Consider the following 16,300-nt stretch of genomic DNA (forward strand, 5'->3'; position numbering starts at 1 on the left):
AGGTGAAATGCAAAGTTCTCAATATACTACTCAGTGCTCCCAAGTGAACTAACCAATATTATCAGATCCAATGTTTGGTACTAATCGACCATGATAGCCAGAGCTTTCCTTTTTATGTCCCAGCCAATTCCCTCAGTCATTGTGCATTTCCAGATCTGTGCTTTTGCTTGTGCAGTTCCTAGCGTTTAGGCTGTTCTGCTTTCCTCTTATTTGTATTCTGTAAATCATTTAACACCCTATTCCAGTTCTGCTTCTTTTTCTTTTTCTGCTCATCATGATTTCCTATTACGCTTGACTGAGCCAGACAATGAGTACTTATTAGGAATTGTTTATATATATAAAGTACATATATAAAAAGTACTTATAAACAATTACATATATATAGTTTCCATATGTGTATAATATATAGATATAAAAACTGTAGTTTCTAATAGTTCATACATTTCCGTTTAACACTTTAAGAATATATACTCTTATTGTTTCATGGTTTCATGTTGATAAGACTTTTCTTAGTACATAACAGGCTTCTTGTGAACGAGTCAATAGCCACACTTCTACCACAGTGACTGAAATGTGGCAGATGGTCAATAAGCGCTTAGTGTTGGTTACTGTCTGAGACCTTTTGGAATCTTGTTTGAGTCTCATCAGTGAGCTTATGACTTTTATTTAATAATTATAATAATAAGTTATTTTGCCTGTTTTGATTCAGAGGAAAAGAATGTGTGACCAAGATCACTCTGCACTTTCCTTCTCCTGGAATGAGTTTAATTCTACATAAATATGTTTTTCTCAGATCAGAAAGTCTTGTTTTTATAATAATGACTCAATATTGAAGTCTCAGGCCTACGTCAAAATTTCACAAAATCGTTGATGATAAAATGTTGCATCATTCATATCCTGTAGTTCTATATAAAGGTTTGGGGATTTTCTTGAATATGATCTTTAAACTTTTTCTTTTTAAAAAGCAGCTAACCAACCTACAGCCATGTTAAGGTAGTGTGAAGTTTTTCCTCTTCTCTGAGTGGAATGGCAAATCAGCGGTGTGTACTTGCTATGCATGTAGATGACAAAAAGCAGTGAACTGTGCTTGAAAACTCACTTCTGTCAGTTTCAGTACAGCGTGATGGCTGTGCTAGTTTCTAGGCTGCAGTTTGAATCTCCAGCAGAAGATTATTGACACGTCTCCATAACCAACACACTTGATCTTTGGCAATGTTTTGTCCTAGCAAGTAATTTGTAAATTTGTTTTACATTTTATCAAATAATAAAAAATTTAGAGAGTATGTTTCTAAATCTCTCAGGTGTAAACTCTACAGTGTTCTTGCTATTACTTTATCATTTTAATCAACTACCTTGCAGTTACATCCAAAGATAAAATAAAAGTAAAAAATGTAGAGGGAAGAGAAATCAGAAGGACATTTGTTGTGCCAATTACATAAATTTACTATAGCAGTTATCAAATTGTCATCATTAGATTATGATTTATTTTTAGTACAGTTACTATGCTTTATTTCTGAACCCAGTACAATGTGTGACTGATAGTATGTGCTCAATAAATGACTGTGGATTTATCCATATGTTTTTGGAATGTGCTAATATACAATGAATCTTTAATAATTTAGATTGAAAAAGTGGATTCTTAACCAATATTCAACTCACTGACCAAAAATTATATTCTAATAGAGTCATAAATAGCCGTTAACACTCATATAATATTTTATACTTGACAAAATGCTTTTTCTATCTACTGGATCATTGAGCAAATAAAATGCATAAATTCTAATTGACCAAAATACTGGATAGACACTAAGTATACTACAGTGTAAATGTGTATAGGCTTAATCTCATAGGGGAAATGACTTCAATAGCAAGTGCTTTGAAAATATTTATGTCTTCTAAATATGAACCATATAATTTTTGTTTTCTGTTTTAAAAACTACCTTGCCTCCTATTTATACCCAGATAACACTTGTAGAATGTGGAAAATTACCCTGACAAAGAACCAGAGAAACTTTCTAGATGAGACATTCAGGAACTGGTGCTGTATCACAAGGCCACAGAAGAGACAAAGCTATTAAATAAAAATATGTGAAATTAAGTTATAGGGCACCATTGCCCACCTTTCTTCCCTGTATTCACTCCTTCCTTTCTCTCCCACATTTTCAGTTTTGCCTGCATTAGATAATAAAATAATGCTACTTTAAAAAGTCATCTACATGCTCCCTGTGCACTTACACTGTGTCAAATCCATGTTTCTCAGTATGAAATTTTTTTCTTTTTGCTTGGCATATTAAGATGACTTTGGGGAGAATTTATGGATAACTTTATTCGTATAATATTATAGTTAATAGCACAGGCCTGGGGAATAAGTCTAGACCAAATTCTGACTCTTAGTAGCAATGGCAGAAATTACTAATTTGCTACTCTGGCTTCTATCTACAACACCTTCTCCCTAGCCATCTTCCAGTTAGGGGTGACCATGTGACACAGTTCTGACCAATGACAAATAGGCAAAAGCCTGCTGGGTAAAACCCCTGAGGAAGCTAGGAAATTCAGCCAGTATGACCCTTTTGTCTTCTTTCTCTTCACTTTTTTTGTATATATCGTGTAGTGGTGAAGTCTTGGCTATTAGTATACCCATCACCTATCTCTATTTATTTTACCTGGAGTCCTGTTATTCCAGAAGATATAGCAGCTATCATGTAACTATGAGGCAAGTGGTGCACTGTGCATGAGGGTGGGGACAGCAAAAAAACAGCCTACCTGTCCTTGTCCAAATGACTTAGCAGATAAACCAGAATTGCCTATCTCCAGTCCCCTTTTTTACTTTTTGAAGAATAACAGCCATTATTTGTTTATGTCCCTGAGGTTGGTTTTTCTATTACTCACAGGTGAACACACTTCTAACTCCATGTCCTCAGTTTCCTCATTTACTATTTGAAAATGTTAATACTACCTACTTCATTGGGTTGGTGCAGGGATGAAAAGATGCAAGTGAGTGACTTAACAAAGTGCCTGGCTCAGAGTAAACACTCAGTCAGGGCTTGCCAGTATCATTATTTCAACTCGAATATTTTCTTTATTATATTTAATGATAGAAATTTAGGTTTTAATGTAGATCATATGCTACTCAGTGCAGCCATAACATGATATATCATCCAAGATTGTTTTCAGTGTTTTCAAGATAGTTTTGTTGAGGTATAATTGGCTACAGTAAACTGCACATATTTAGATTAGTTTAATAAGTTTTGACATATGTATTACCCATGAAACAAACATAGGACACAGTAGAACAAAATAGAATGTGACTAATTTTGCTTGGAGGAAGAGGGGTGGGAAAAAGTTTCAGATCATGATCACAATCAAAATAATGACTATATACATCACCCCTCATGACTTCCTCATTCTCCTTTGTAATCCTTCCTTTCCATCGTTCTCCATACCCTCCTCCTGCTACACCATCACTCATATGCTTTCTATCACTATAGGTGAGTTTTTATTTTCCAGAGTTTTATACAATGGAATTATATAATGTATACTTTTTGGGGGGAAGATAAGTCTGGCTTCTTTCACTCAATATAATTATTTTGAGATTCATCTATGTTGTTACATGTTTAATACTTTGCTTCTTTTAATTGCTGAATAACATTCTACTGCGTGGATATACAAATATTTGTTTTTCATCTAATGATGGAGAATTTTTAATGTTTTATTCATGAAGTATCTCTCTTCCACAGCACTTTGCCCATAACTCTAGTGGAACATTTCCCATAGTGTAGTCAACGAAGTTGTTTTCATATATTCTGCATTAGACTTTGTGACTGCCCTTCAAATTGGTGAACTGTGTCTTATTTGTCCTTGATCTTCCAGCCCGTAGCATAATGGCTTCGCTTTGAACTGGCACTCCATGTAAACGAACCTATAATGTGAGGCCAAAACATTCTGTTTCTCCTCTACTCTCACCATCATCACCACTTGTTCATTCAAGTAAGGAACTTGAGAGATGTTTGTTTGTTCTTTTTTTCTAGTCACTTTTGTTTAGGTATAAATTATATATAGCAAAACCTACATATTCTAAGTGTACAGGTCAATGACTTTGAGAAACATATACATTTGTATAGCCACCAAACCAATTAAGATATAGAACATTTTCATCTCCCTAAAAGATTCATTCTTAGAAGTCAATATCTTGCACTAATGAGTTTTTCAGGCAACCACTGATCTGATTTCTATCAATATAAAGTGGTTTTGTCTGATTCAAACTTTTATTTAAATTAACATTATTTAGTATGTACTTGTTTGTGTCCAGTTTCTTTCATGTGGTGCAATATCTGTGAAGTTCAACCATGTTGCACTTATTTGACTTTTAATTGGAGTGTCTAGTCCATTTACATTTATTATAATTGTTGAAATGTTGGCGTTAAGTGTACTTCTTTATTTGTTTTCATTCTGTCTTTCTATTTTTTTCTCTCTTTTTTCTGTCTTCTTATGAGCTGGTTGAATTTGTGTGTGTGTGTTCCATTTTATTTTCTCTATTAGCTTCTTAGATATACCTTTTATTATTGTGTTTTGGTGTTTACTCTAGAGCTTATAATATGTATCCTTAACATAGCTGAATCTATTTAAAGGGAATGTCTTATTTTTTCATATTTCCTACTTCTATAATAATATTTATTAGTATAATTCTATTTACACTTTACCCTAATTTTATATTTTTGTTTAAAACCACTCAAATGACTGTTCATTTTTTCTGGTACTAAATTTAAACTCCTAACATGGCTTATCAAATCCATTATGTTTTGAGCTCTGTTTACGTCTCTAACAACATCTACTGTCTCTTCAATTCCAGGAATACAGGTACTAATTTTCTTTCATTTCTTCAAATATATCTTGTTGTTTCAAACCTCTGTGTCATATGTATTGTTCCTTCTGTCTGGACTACCAATCTCCTTTTGCCATCTGACACTTCAATTATGTATTTTTTTTTTTTTTTTTTTGACAGAGTCACACTCTGTTGCCCAGACTGGAATGCAATGAATGATGTGATCTCAGCTCACTGAAACCTCTGTTTCCTGGGTTCAAGCAATTCTCATGCTTCAGTCTCCTGAGTAGCTGGGACTACAGGCGCACATCACCATGCCTGGCTAATTTTTGTAGAGATAGGGTTTTACCATGTTGGCCAGACTGGTCTCGAACTCTTGACCTCAAGTGATTCACCTGCCTTGTCCTCTCAAAGTACTGGGATTACAGGCACGAGCCACTGCGCCCGGCCTGATACTTCAATTACTTTTCATCATTTTTCTGAGGAATTGTTTGTGAAATTTCTCTTCCCTTTATCTCCAGACAGAATTAATCATTCTCTATTCATTTCTACTTCTGTGCCTTACGTACACTTTTATCAAATGCTTCTTACACATGGCTTCAAATTTTGTTGGTTCCACCTCTTATCCCAGCTGTGGCTGTGGTGACCATTTCTATGAAAATGCTGCCCAGTTTCATGGGGGAGCAACCTGACAGTTCCCTGCTTCAGGCTGGTGCAATTTACCGCTTGCTCCTCCTCCTTCTGCCACTCTACAAGGATTCCTTACTGTTGGTGAAGCAGTAAAAACATCCCAGAGATTTTGCTCAGTATTCATGCAAGTGCAACCTAGAAATGATGGGGAGTTGATTTATTGGAGGACCACCCTGGATCAATAGGAGGCAACAGTAATGAATAAATACTTCATACTATCTTTCCCTAAGAGGTTATTAAGGTGTCCTGTAAGACTGAATATCCAGCCGTCTGTATGGGTGACCAGTCAACTTAACATGGAATCTTTCATCGACATACCTTTCTTTCCTCCTTTCTCCCCCATTCCCTAGCTCTGGACCTTAAGTTACATTTTTGTGTCTTAGACTTTGTATTCTGGGGAACACAGGCTAAGACAATACTTTTATTATTACCTGAATGATGATGCACTGTAATTATTTAAATTTTTCTAGCTTCCCTCAGACCAGTAATTTTTCAAAAATGTTAAAGCAGTAATATGTTAAACCTCAAAATATAAAACTGTAAAATTATTTGATTAAAATGGTTGTGGCAACTGAGATATTGAAAAAACAATTAAAAAAATTTAGTAATATGTGAACTTCATGAGAGTTAGAAAATATATCTTATTAATCTTGTACTCCTTAGAACCTAGCATAGTGGCTGGCTTCCAACAGGTAGTCAGTAATACTTGTGAAACTGAACTAATTGAACTGAGGGAAACTGTAGTATAGAAAATATACATAATTTTATTTATGCTGTAGTCATTATGAGTAAATGAAGAACAAAATAAGAAATCATAAATATAGTTTACTTCTTTTTTGGAAAACGTGAGGTTTGTTAGAAAAGACAACACAACTTTTTCTGCAAGCTCAAGTTTTCCATTCTTGACTTGGTATGCAATTTTTGAACTGGTGTCCTGATTTCTGTTAAATGCCAGCAATGGTAGATTAAAATGGAATTTAAAAATATCTCCCTTATTCTTTAAACTGTTTATTAACAAAGGTGAAAAGCATGGAAAAATTATCATTTATAATTGTTTTGTAGTCACAAATGTAAATTAGGTGAGCTAAAAAGCCAAAGATAATTTCTAGAAAGTAAATATGCCACCAAAAAATAAAAGAGCTTCTCTTAGGTACTGTGATTCTAATCAGTGTTGAAGGGTGTCATCATTTCTTCAAAGCAACAGAAACTCCAAAAGGATAGATTTGTTAAATTAGTTATTGTGAACAATGCTCTCTGGATATTCAGAGGTGGGAAAAAAAGGCCCAAATAAAAAAAAAAGCCATACAATTTATGCTTTAAAAAACTGAACAAGTTTTGATCAATCGACAGATACATTAATTCATTCGTCCTTTATAATGATGTTGAGGTTGGCATATAGAATGCTTATACGAGAGTCTGTTTTCAACTTTAGCTAATATTTTTTTTGCCAGTTATATTTTTTAAGGTTTAGAACTTTTAAAATTTTGTGTAAAACAAGTTAGTGACTGATTTCCATTTTCTTTATTGTGAAAATTGGGCTTATTTATGAGATTTGTGAACCAAATATAGGCCTAAAATACATACATTCAATCATTCAACATATATGTCAATAGCACCTATGGGTGCTAAGTGCTGAGGATTTAGTAGTGAATATAGTTTATAGATACTAGAGATGGAAGGGACACTAAGAGACAATATAGGATGGGCTGGTGAGGCATGTTTGCTGACTAATGAGACATAGACATGTAGAAAGGTTAAGTGGCTTGCCCAAGATCACAGAGTTTGTGAGCTAATTATTTCTCAGAATATATATGATTATTCTCAGATAGACCTTTGATTTGTACTAATACTTTCTTTAAGCATTATTGAGTGATGAACTATGGAGACAGCCAATTGCAAAAGGCAGCTGCCCAAATGAGAAAACACTAAAAAGGAAACTCGTCGGAGAAAGGAAATTTAGGGGTTGACTGAGATGGAGCATTAAAAAAGTAGGATCATTTCAGTTAATCTGAAATCTTTCAAACTTGGATTATTTTCCCTTGTGAGTTGCATATGATTTAAAAAATAAAAAATGAACTAATGTTGACTGAGAGTCTAACATGTGCCAGGCACTTTAATATACATTACCTCCTTAATATTCACAATTCTCTACAATATTGTATTGTGAAGTCTGAGTGGCTGCTTCTAGGCTGGTGTTTCAGTGTATGTGTCATTTCTTAGTGGGTTTTCATTGCCCAGGTTCTGATATGCAGCTTTCCGGTTCAGAAACTGGGTTATTATGTGGACACCCAGAGGTTAACAGACCCAGGCAAATTGATCCCTTCTGACCAAACTTACAAGAGTCTGATTATAAACCAGAACATCAATTTACAAATCTCTATGAGGAAATTAACTGCCAAGTAGACTAGAATACTCCTGTCCGCTTGTGAGCACATTTTATTCCCTGTGGGAGAAAAAGTTTGGGGAAATAAAATTAAGGATAGGAAGATTCCAAGAAAATTAGAAGTGAGTTGGATGCTTTTAAAAGTAAAATTATCATGCAGTTATTGGAGCTCAATGTGCCTTCTCCACCATAGGAATATACTTGTCTGGCTAAGGAATCTGAATGTTATTTTCAGCCAGAAAGGTCCCTTTCTGTCAATATATCCGAGATTATGACTGGTTATGGACTCATTAGCTGCTGTAACATGGAGCAAATTGGGAGGGCTTGAAACTTCATTCAAAACCAGCCCTCTTGGGTGGGCTAAGCATTTGCAGAAGCTGGAAGGAGGAACAGAGAATCAGCATATGGAATAAGTGTAGTAATTAAAACAAAGATTATAACAACAATAATAATCTCTAATCGTGATTGAGGGTCTACTGTGTGTTAAGAACTGTGCTAAGAACTTTACATCAATTACCTAACTTCTTTCTAACAACAACTATCTTACCATTAATATTTCTATTTTCTAGATGAGAAAAGTAAAGTTTAGAAAAGTTAAAGTAATATGCTAAAATGTGAAAGTGTCTTGGCATAGGGTACCCTAGGGTGGATCATGGGCTTCTCAAGGTTAATGAGTCCAAAGCTGAGCCCTTCATTTCCTCTTGAAACATGTTCTTCTTTCAGTCAGAAGCTTCTGAGTAATTCTGGATGTCCTCCTTCCTCTCTGCTTCCTTCTCCCTGACTCAGTTACTGACATCATCAAATCTTGTGAAATTTACGGTGGATTTTCCCCATTCCTTGGTCTCTGCTGTCACTGCTCTTGTCCACGCATGGAGATTACTCCGTTGGCACCTAGCCCCTCTCTCTTGCAAAGTAGTCTATTATTCAAATAATAATCTTTTTTTTAAAATCAAGATAAATTTTTTGTAATGTAAAATTTATCATGTTTACCATTTTAGAAGTGTAGAATGAAGTGGCTTTCAGTACATTCACAGTGTTTTGTAAGCATCACTGGTATCTAACTGCAGGACATTTTCATCACCCCCAAAGAAACCCTCATCCATTGAGCAGTCACACCCCATGCCCATCCCCCAGCCCCTGGAAGCCACTAATCTATTTCTGTCTCTATGAATTCGCCTATTCTGGACATTTCATTTAAATGGAATCATGTATTCCTGGCCTTTTGTGTCTGGCTTCTTTCACTTAGCCTGTTTTCAGGGTTAACCCATGATGTAGCATGTACTTCATTCCTTTTTATGGCCAAATAATTTTTCATTACATGGTTATTAAGCATTTTGTTTATCCATTCATCAGTTGATAGATATTTGGGTTGTTTCCACTTTTTGGTTATTATGAAAAATGTTGCTATGAACATTTGTGTACATGTCTTTGTTTGAATGCCTGTTTTCAACTCAGCAGAATAATCTTTTAAAAATGAAAACTATGTTTTTTCTTCACTTAAAAACATGACTTCTCATTACAATTATATTGTAATTAAAATGCTTTCCCGTGGCCCACAAGTGTTTGTATAATCTGCCTCTCTTTTCTCATTTAATCAGCTTTCCTCTCCCGTCAATATATTCCAGCCATACTGGTTTCTATTTAGTTTCCCCAATTTCCCAAGCCTTTATAGGGTGTTCACAGCTGCTGGTTCCTGGTCTGAAATACTTTTTCTAGTGCTTTGCAAGTTAGTTCATTTTTATCCTTCAAATCTCCAGACATAACGTTACTTTTCCAGAAAACTTTTCCCTGACTAAACTGGGTAATTCTATGTTTCCTTCCTAATGCTTTTCTCACCTTGTAAGTACATGGTTTTTTGTGTGTGAACCATTTACAATCTGTTGCCGTCACAAGACTGTAAATCCCTTAAGGGCAGGAATTAAAGTATAACTTTTTTTCATCGCTACCATCTGCACCTCTGCTTAGCACAATACTTGACATACAAGAGACACTCCACAAATATTTGTTGAATAAATGAATAAAATGAGAAAGGTCACAGGTATTGGAAATGAGATAGAGTAATCCAATACATAGTGATAGAGGTGTACTAAGAAGAAGGAAGAGTGGGGCGGTGGAGAATTTTTAGTTTCATGAATATTTAAAGATCTAGGCAGCTGCATCATTAAATGATGGAGCAGGCCAATTGATCTGGGAATTGTGGTTAACTTTTCTCTTTGTAGGAAGAAGCAGAGCTTGGCGAGAACAATGTACATACAGTCCTAGTCTTAGTATTTTACTAGGCACGTATTCAAGACTGGAACTTAAGAACAGAGAACAATGCCAATCTCAGGGTCTAGTTACCCAAACAGTATTCAAGAAGGGAATTTGGTCAAGGAGTCAAAGCAAAACCTCTGGAAAGAAAATCAGAGCTTAGGGAAAAAAAGAACACGTTTAATTTGATATCAGTTCTGGAAATGTTGACTAGATTTCTTTAAATCTCATCTGTCTACAATGAGGATTGTTTCCAGAAACGTGGCTGGGACTGAGATTATAGCCATAGCTTTTGGGATAGGAAGGATGGAAGAGATGGGAAACTAGACTGGACCTGACAAACCCTAAATTTTGTTACAGAAACACTAATGAACTTAGGCTCTTCAGATTATCAACCTCCTGTTTGTCTCAATTAATATTTTATCCTTATTTACTTTGACATGAATTGACTGTGGTCAAATTATGTCATGTCTCTTTGTCTCAATTTCTTCGTCTACAAAATGGGAGCTTTGGGCTGAATATGACCACCAAGGTCCTTTCCAGCTATGAAAATCTATGAGCCTCTATGCCACAGTTTCCGAGTTTCAAATTTTCACTCTAGACAATTGATGTTGGCTGTTTCTTGATGATCTCATTAGTAAACAGTCTTCACAGTCACGAGATGTGTTATGTGTAGTCTTTGAGTCCTTTTTAGCCCCTTTTAGACAGAATGGCATTTCTTGACATGGTTACTTGACTTGGGAAAACCATGTATTTGGGACCAATAGCTCTTAATCTGCTGTCTAGAGACAGAGATTCAGAAATTAAAAAAAAAATAGTAATATTTAGTAGCAAAATGGCCTAAATTATTATTTAGCATAGTGGTTGCTTAATGGTAAACACATTTTTAAAGATCATTAAATTTCATAAGTTAAAAGATCATTAAATTTCATAACGTTACCATCTAAAGTATTTTTTCACTGAAACTATTAGATCAATCCATTTTCTGAGGATTTTATTTTGATTCTTGTCTGAACACAGAATTGAACTAGTTGAATAGAAGGAAATGGTCTCTAAATTAAAAGATTAGACTAAGTCCTCCTTAATCTCCACTGTGTAATGAAACATAATAAAAATGAGACTTGGTCTGTCTAAAACTAGAGATGTGAGGAGACTTCGAAAAGTTCGTGGAAAAATATTGTGCAGAATCTGGATTTTATGAAAATAAATTTTTATTTGAAAAATGGAAATAAAATATTAAAAAGTATAAAGTTAATTTTTAAACATAAGCTCCATCAAATTCAAGACACTTGTGATGATACCAGCCATGTAGCCTATCCCTAAAAAACTGAGGGTTCTGGGAATTTAATTCAGTCAACGCAGTCTTTAGACTATTAACTGAAGAAAAATGGGTTTCTTTTATAGATTTTTTAAGACTAAGAAACAAAAAGAAGTTAGAAGGCACCAAATCAGGACTGTAAGGTGGATGTCTAATGACTTCCCATTGAAACTCTTGCAAAATTGCCCTTGTTTCTTAAGAGGAATGAGCAGGTGCATTTTTATAGTGGAGAAAGCCTGATGAAGCTTACCCGGGCGTTTTTTTGTTTGTTTGTTTTTGCTAAAGCTTTGGCTTGCTTTCTCAAAAACACTCTCATAATAAGTATATGTTATTGTTCTTTGGTCCAACAGAGAGTCAACAAGCAAAATGCCTTGAGCATCCCTAAAAACTATTGCCATGACCTTTTCTCTTGACTAGTACACTTTTGCTTTGACTGGACTGCTTCCACCTCTTGGTAGCCATTACTTTAATTGTGGTTTGTCTTTAGAATCATAACTAAGTTTCATCTCCTGTTACAATTCTTTGAAGAAATGCTTCAGGATCTCAGTCCCACTTATTTAAAATATCCATTGAGAGCTCTGCTCTTTTCTGTGGCTGATCTGGGTGCAATGGTTTTGGCATCCATTGAGTGGAAAGTTTGCTCAGAGGTTTCAGTGAACCATGCTTGTGCTGCTGCAATCCAGCAGCCTGGGTGACACAACTAGACCCTGTCTCAAAGAAAAAAAAAAAAAGAAAAGAAAAAAGAATGGTTGATTAACCAATAAATATAGAAGAAATAGTAAAAGTAGAAAATCACCATTTTGCAATCATTATAAAGTGATTTATTCAGAAGAATAATCAATAAGCTAAAGGTTTGAAGAGGAACAGGATATTTACATATCATCAAAGTATCTCCCTGGAGGTTACTTACTAATTACAAAATGAAAAGTGGAGAAGCCTGACCAATGCCACCTTATTGAGTAGTCAAAGTTAACATCGACCAATGATGAAATAAATTGAGATATGATTCCTGAAATGTTATACTGAGAGATGTACAACATTGTTTATGCAGTATTCCTGCTGAAAAAGCATAATCTGAATCTAACCAAGTGGAAACATCAGACAGAACCAAAGGGACATTCTTTAAAATAATCCCTTGGTTATCCAGAACTAGAAATACCATTAGACCCAGCAATCCCATGACTGGGTGTACACCCAAAGGTTTATAAGTCATTCTACTATAAAGACACATGAATACGTATGTTTATTGAGGCACTATTCACAATAGCAAAGACTTGGAACCAACCCAAATGTCCATCAATGATAGACTGGATAAAGGAAATGTGTCACATATACACCATGGAATACTATGCAGCCATAAAAAAGGATGAGTTCATGTCCTTTGCAGGGACATGGATGAAACTGGAAACCATCATTCTCAGCAAACTATCACAAGAACAGAAAACCAAACACTGCATGTTCTCACTCATAAGTGAGAGTTGAACAATGAGAACACATGGACACAGGGAGTGGAACATCATACACCAGGACCTGTTAGGGGGTCGGGGGCTAGAGGAGGGATAGCATTAGGAGAAATAGCTAATGTAGATGACAGGTTTATGGGTGCAGCAAACCACCGTGGCACGTGTGTACCTATGTAACAAAACTGCACATGTATCCCAGAACTTAAAGTATAAAAAAAATCCCTTGGTACTTCTGAATAATTTCAATGTCATGAAAAACAAAATGTGAAGTGTACCAGATGAAGGAGACTAACAGCCATGCCAACTACACGTGATATGTGATCTTGAATCTGGATCAGAGAAAAAAAATCTGTAAAGGACATTATTGGGACAATTAGAGGAAAATAAATATAGGCTGTATATTAGATAAGAGTATTGCATAAATGTTAAATTCCTGGATTTGATAAATGTACTGTGGTTATTTATGAGAACATTTTTTCTCAGGAAATGAACACTGAAGTATTTAGGGATAAAGGTACATAATTCTACAAGTAACTCTTAAATGGTTCAGCAAAAGTATTTTGTTGTGTGCGTGTATGCACATGCACACAGAAAGAGAAATCAAAAGTGGCAAAATGTTAACAACTGAGGAATATGGTTAAGTATACAACAGTTCTTTGTTTCATTCCTCTGTCAGTCTGTTTTGTGCTGCTGTAACAGAATACCACAGATTGGATAATTTATAATAAACAGAAACATAGTGGCTCATAGTTATAAAGGCTGGGAAGTCTAAGATTGAGAGGCTGCATTTGGTGAGGACCTTCCTGCTGCATCATAATGGCAGAAGGCATCACATGGTGGAAGGGCAAAGAGAGGGGGAGAAAGTAAGCAACAAAGAGGGCCAAACTTATCCTTTTATAAGCAAGTGACTCCCTTGATAACAGCATTAATTCATTCATGAGGGCAGAGTCCTCATGGCCTAATCACCTCTTAAAGATCCCACTTCTTAATATTGTTACAATGGCAATTAAATTTCACCCTAAGTTTGAGAGAGGAAAACTTTCAAACCATAGCATTTTCCAACTCTTCTGTATGTTTGAAATTATTTCAATATAAAAAGTCTTTAAAAAGAGTGATTATTAATCAGCTGCCTGAGCAAAGATATTATCTTTGGCTTGAGTCACTCATCACAGAATAGAAAGCATTTGACATTGCCAGAATGAAGCATGGATCCCATGAGACAACTGACTGCAGAGCTGGAAGATGAACTTGCAGTATTATTTGTCAGTATAATTTAGAAAACAAGGTTGCGCTTCTTAGAACTCTCCCAGATGATTGCTACCATATATGGATAATTCATTTTATAAACATTAATGAAGTTCCAATTATATATATATATAAAATATATATTTATATATATATATTTTTTGTGTGTGTGTATATATATAGAGAGAGACACACACAGAGAGAGAGAGGAACTTTTCTAGCCCCACTGGAATTACAGTGATGGGAATTTAATACAGAGAACAGTCTCTGACAGTTGTGAGGGGCAACAGCTACATAACAAAATGCCAAGATAATGCAGCAGTGAAAGTAAACATGTAGAAAAAAAAATTAGCAGAGAATACAACAATTCAGACAATTTTGCAGGATGGTTTGATGGAGAGGAATGACAATGAGGCACACAAGTTTTCCACTTGATTGGAGTGGAGGAGTGGAGTGAAAGAGTACTCCAGGCAAAGGGAGCAGAGGCAGTTGACATAAGAGTTGACAATGGCAGTTGACATACAGGTTTTTGATGTTCAATTTGTAACAACACAAAAGAAATTAGTTGTCAGTTAAGTTGTGAATATTTACAAGACATTAAAGTAGTATAAAATAATTAACACTGGAAAACATGCAATACTAACTGATCCTTTGATAAACTGTTTTTATTGTGTATGTATGGCATCTTATTAAACATGGAATTCCTCCTTTGACCTTTGTACCTTTTGCAGTAATTTTCAAACCTGAATAATATATAGACTCTTTTTAAAGGAAAGAAATTCCCATAATTCCCAGGAGTCACATGTTGAGCTAACTAGTGGTTGGCAGGTCTTAGTTTGAGAAATACTGAGTTGAAGAATGGAAGAAAGTTTTACTTTATAAAAATGTTATTTAATTACAAATTACAACTATAAAAAAGATATGTTGTTTTCAGTCAGCAAAATTATTTTGGATTATTGAAATAAAAACAAAATAATCAAAAGACGAATACAAAACAATAAAATACCTTGTAATCTTTGAGTCAAAAGCTTAATCTTAAATATGTAAGTTTTACATAAATTTGTAATACATCCAAACACCAATCAGTACATGGAAATGGGCTTGAATAAACAGTTTACAAAAGATGAAATAAAAATCATAAGCATTTAAAATATTCACGTTCAATAAGAACTAAAAAAAGCAATTTAAAATAAAAGACTACCTTTTGACCCATAAAATTAGTAGATACTTAAAAAAATGATAACATGTTGAGAGTTTTTAGTAATAGAAAAAAATCACAAACAATCTCAATATCCAACAGTATGGAAATAATTAAAATATGCATTTATGTAGTATGACATTACTTGGACATTAAAATATTTTTGAAGAACTTAATATGAATTCTTATGCTATCATATTATATGCAAAAAAAAAGCAATGAACAAAAAATATAAATTCAACCTTGTCCAAATATACATAGAAGATCTAGATAACTCTACTATGGTTATGGAAGTCATTAACATTTTAATAGTAGAAGCTGGGTGAAGGGTACATGGCAACTCTCCGTCGTATTTCTGCAGCTTTTCTGTAAGTCTGAAATTATTTCAAAGTGAAAAGTTAAAAAACATACATAGAAAAAATACTGCAAGGAAAAATACCAAAATTTTAGCAGTGGTTTCTATGTGGTAAAATTGAGTAGCTTTTCCCCTTAATTTGGAAAAATGATTTTCTTTAACTTAAATTTTTATAGAGTGATATGCCATGTAATTTAAAATGCCATATAATGCCATTTAAGCCCCACCCCCCCAAATTAAAACAGAAAGAAAATGCTAAACTCAAAACAAAAATATCATCCACCACCATTTGGTAATCAGTGTGGCAGCAAAACATAAAACATAAATGTAAATGTTACATGGTGCATGCGGATGGAAGATAAGATAGAGCATCAACTGGTTAGGGATGCATTTTACAGGTGGAATGTGAAGTGTGAAAGTAGATAAAGGATAAATATAAGGACTGAAATAGATTTAGGAAGTTGTGGCACTAAGAATTTCATTTCAGTAAAAAGAGGAGAAAGGCTGCTTCTCCAAAGAGCGAAAATATCTGCTGTATTTTATGTGTAGGAGAGAATTAGGCGAATTCTCTGAGTT

At 34.6% G+C, this 16,300-nt stretch overlaps 1 protein-coding gene across 8 annotated transcripts in view; it reads left to right on the top strand.

The window, feature by feature from the left end:
• The window catches only part of SLC44A5 (solute carrier family 44 member 5), a 418,500-nt gene that overhangs the window by 74,763 nt on the left and 327,437 nt on the right, over positions 1-16,300 (top strand). The window lies entirely within an intron of this gene.

This window comes from Macaca fascicularis, chromosome 1, assembly GCF_037993035.2.
Source record: "Macaca fascicularis isolate 582-1 chromosome 1, T2T-MFA8v1.1".
NCBI lineage: Eukaryota > Metazoa > Chordata > Mammalia > Primates > Cercopithecidae > Macaca > Macaca fascicularis.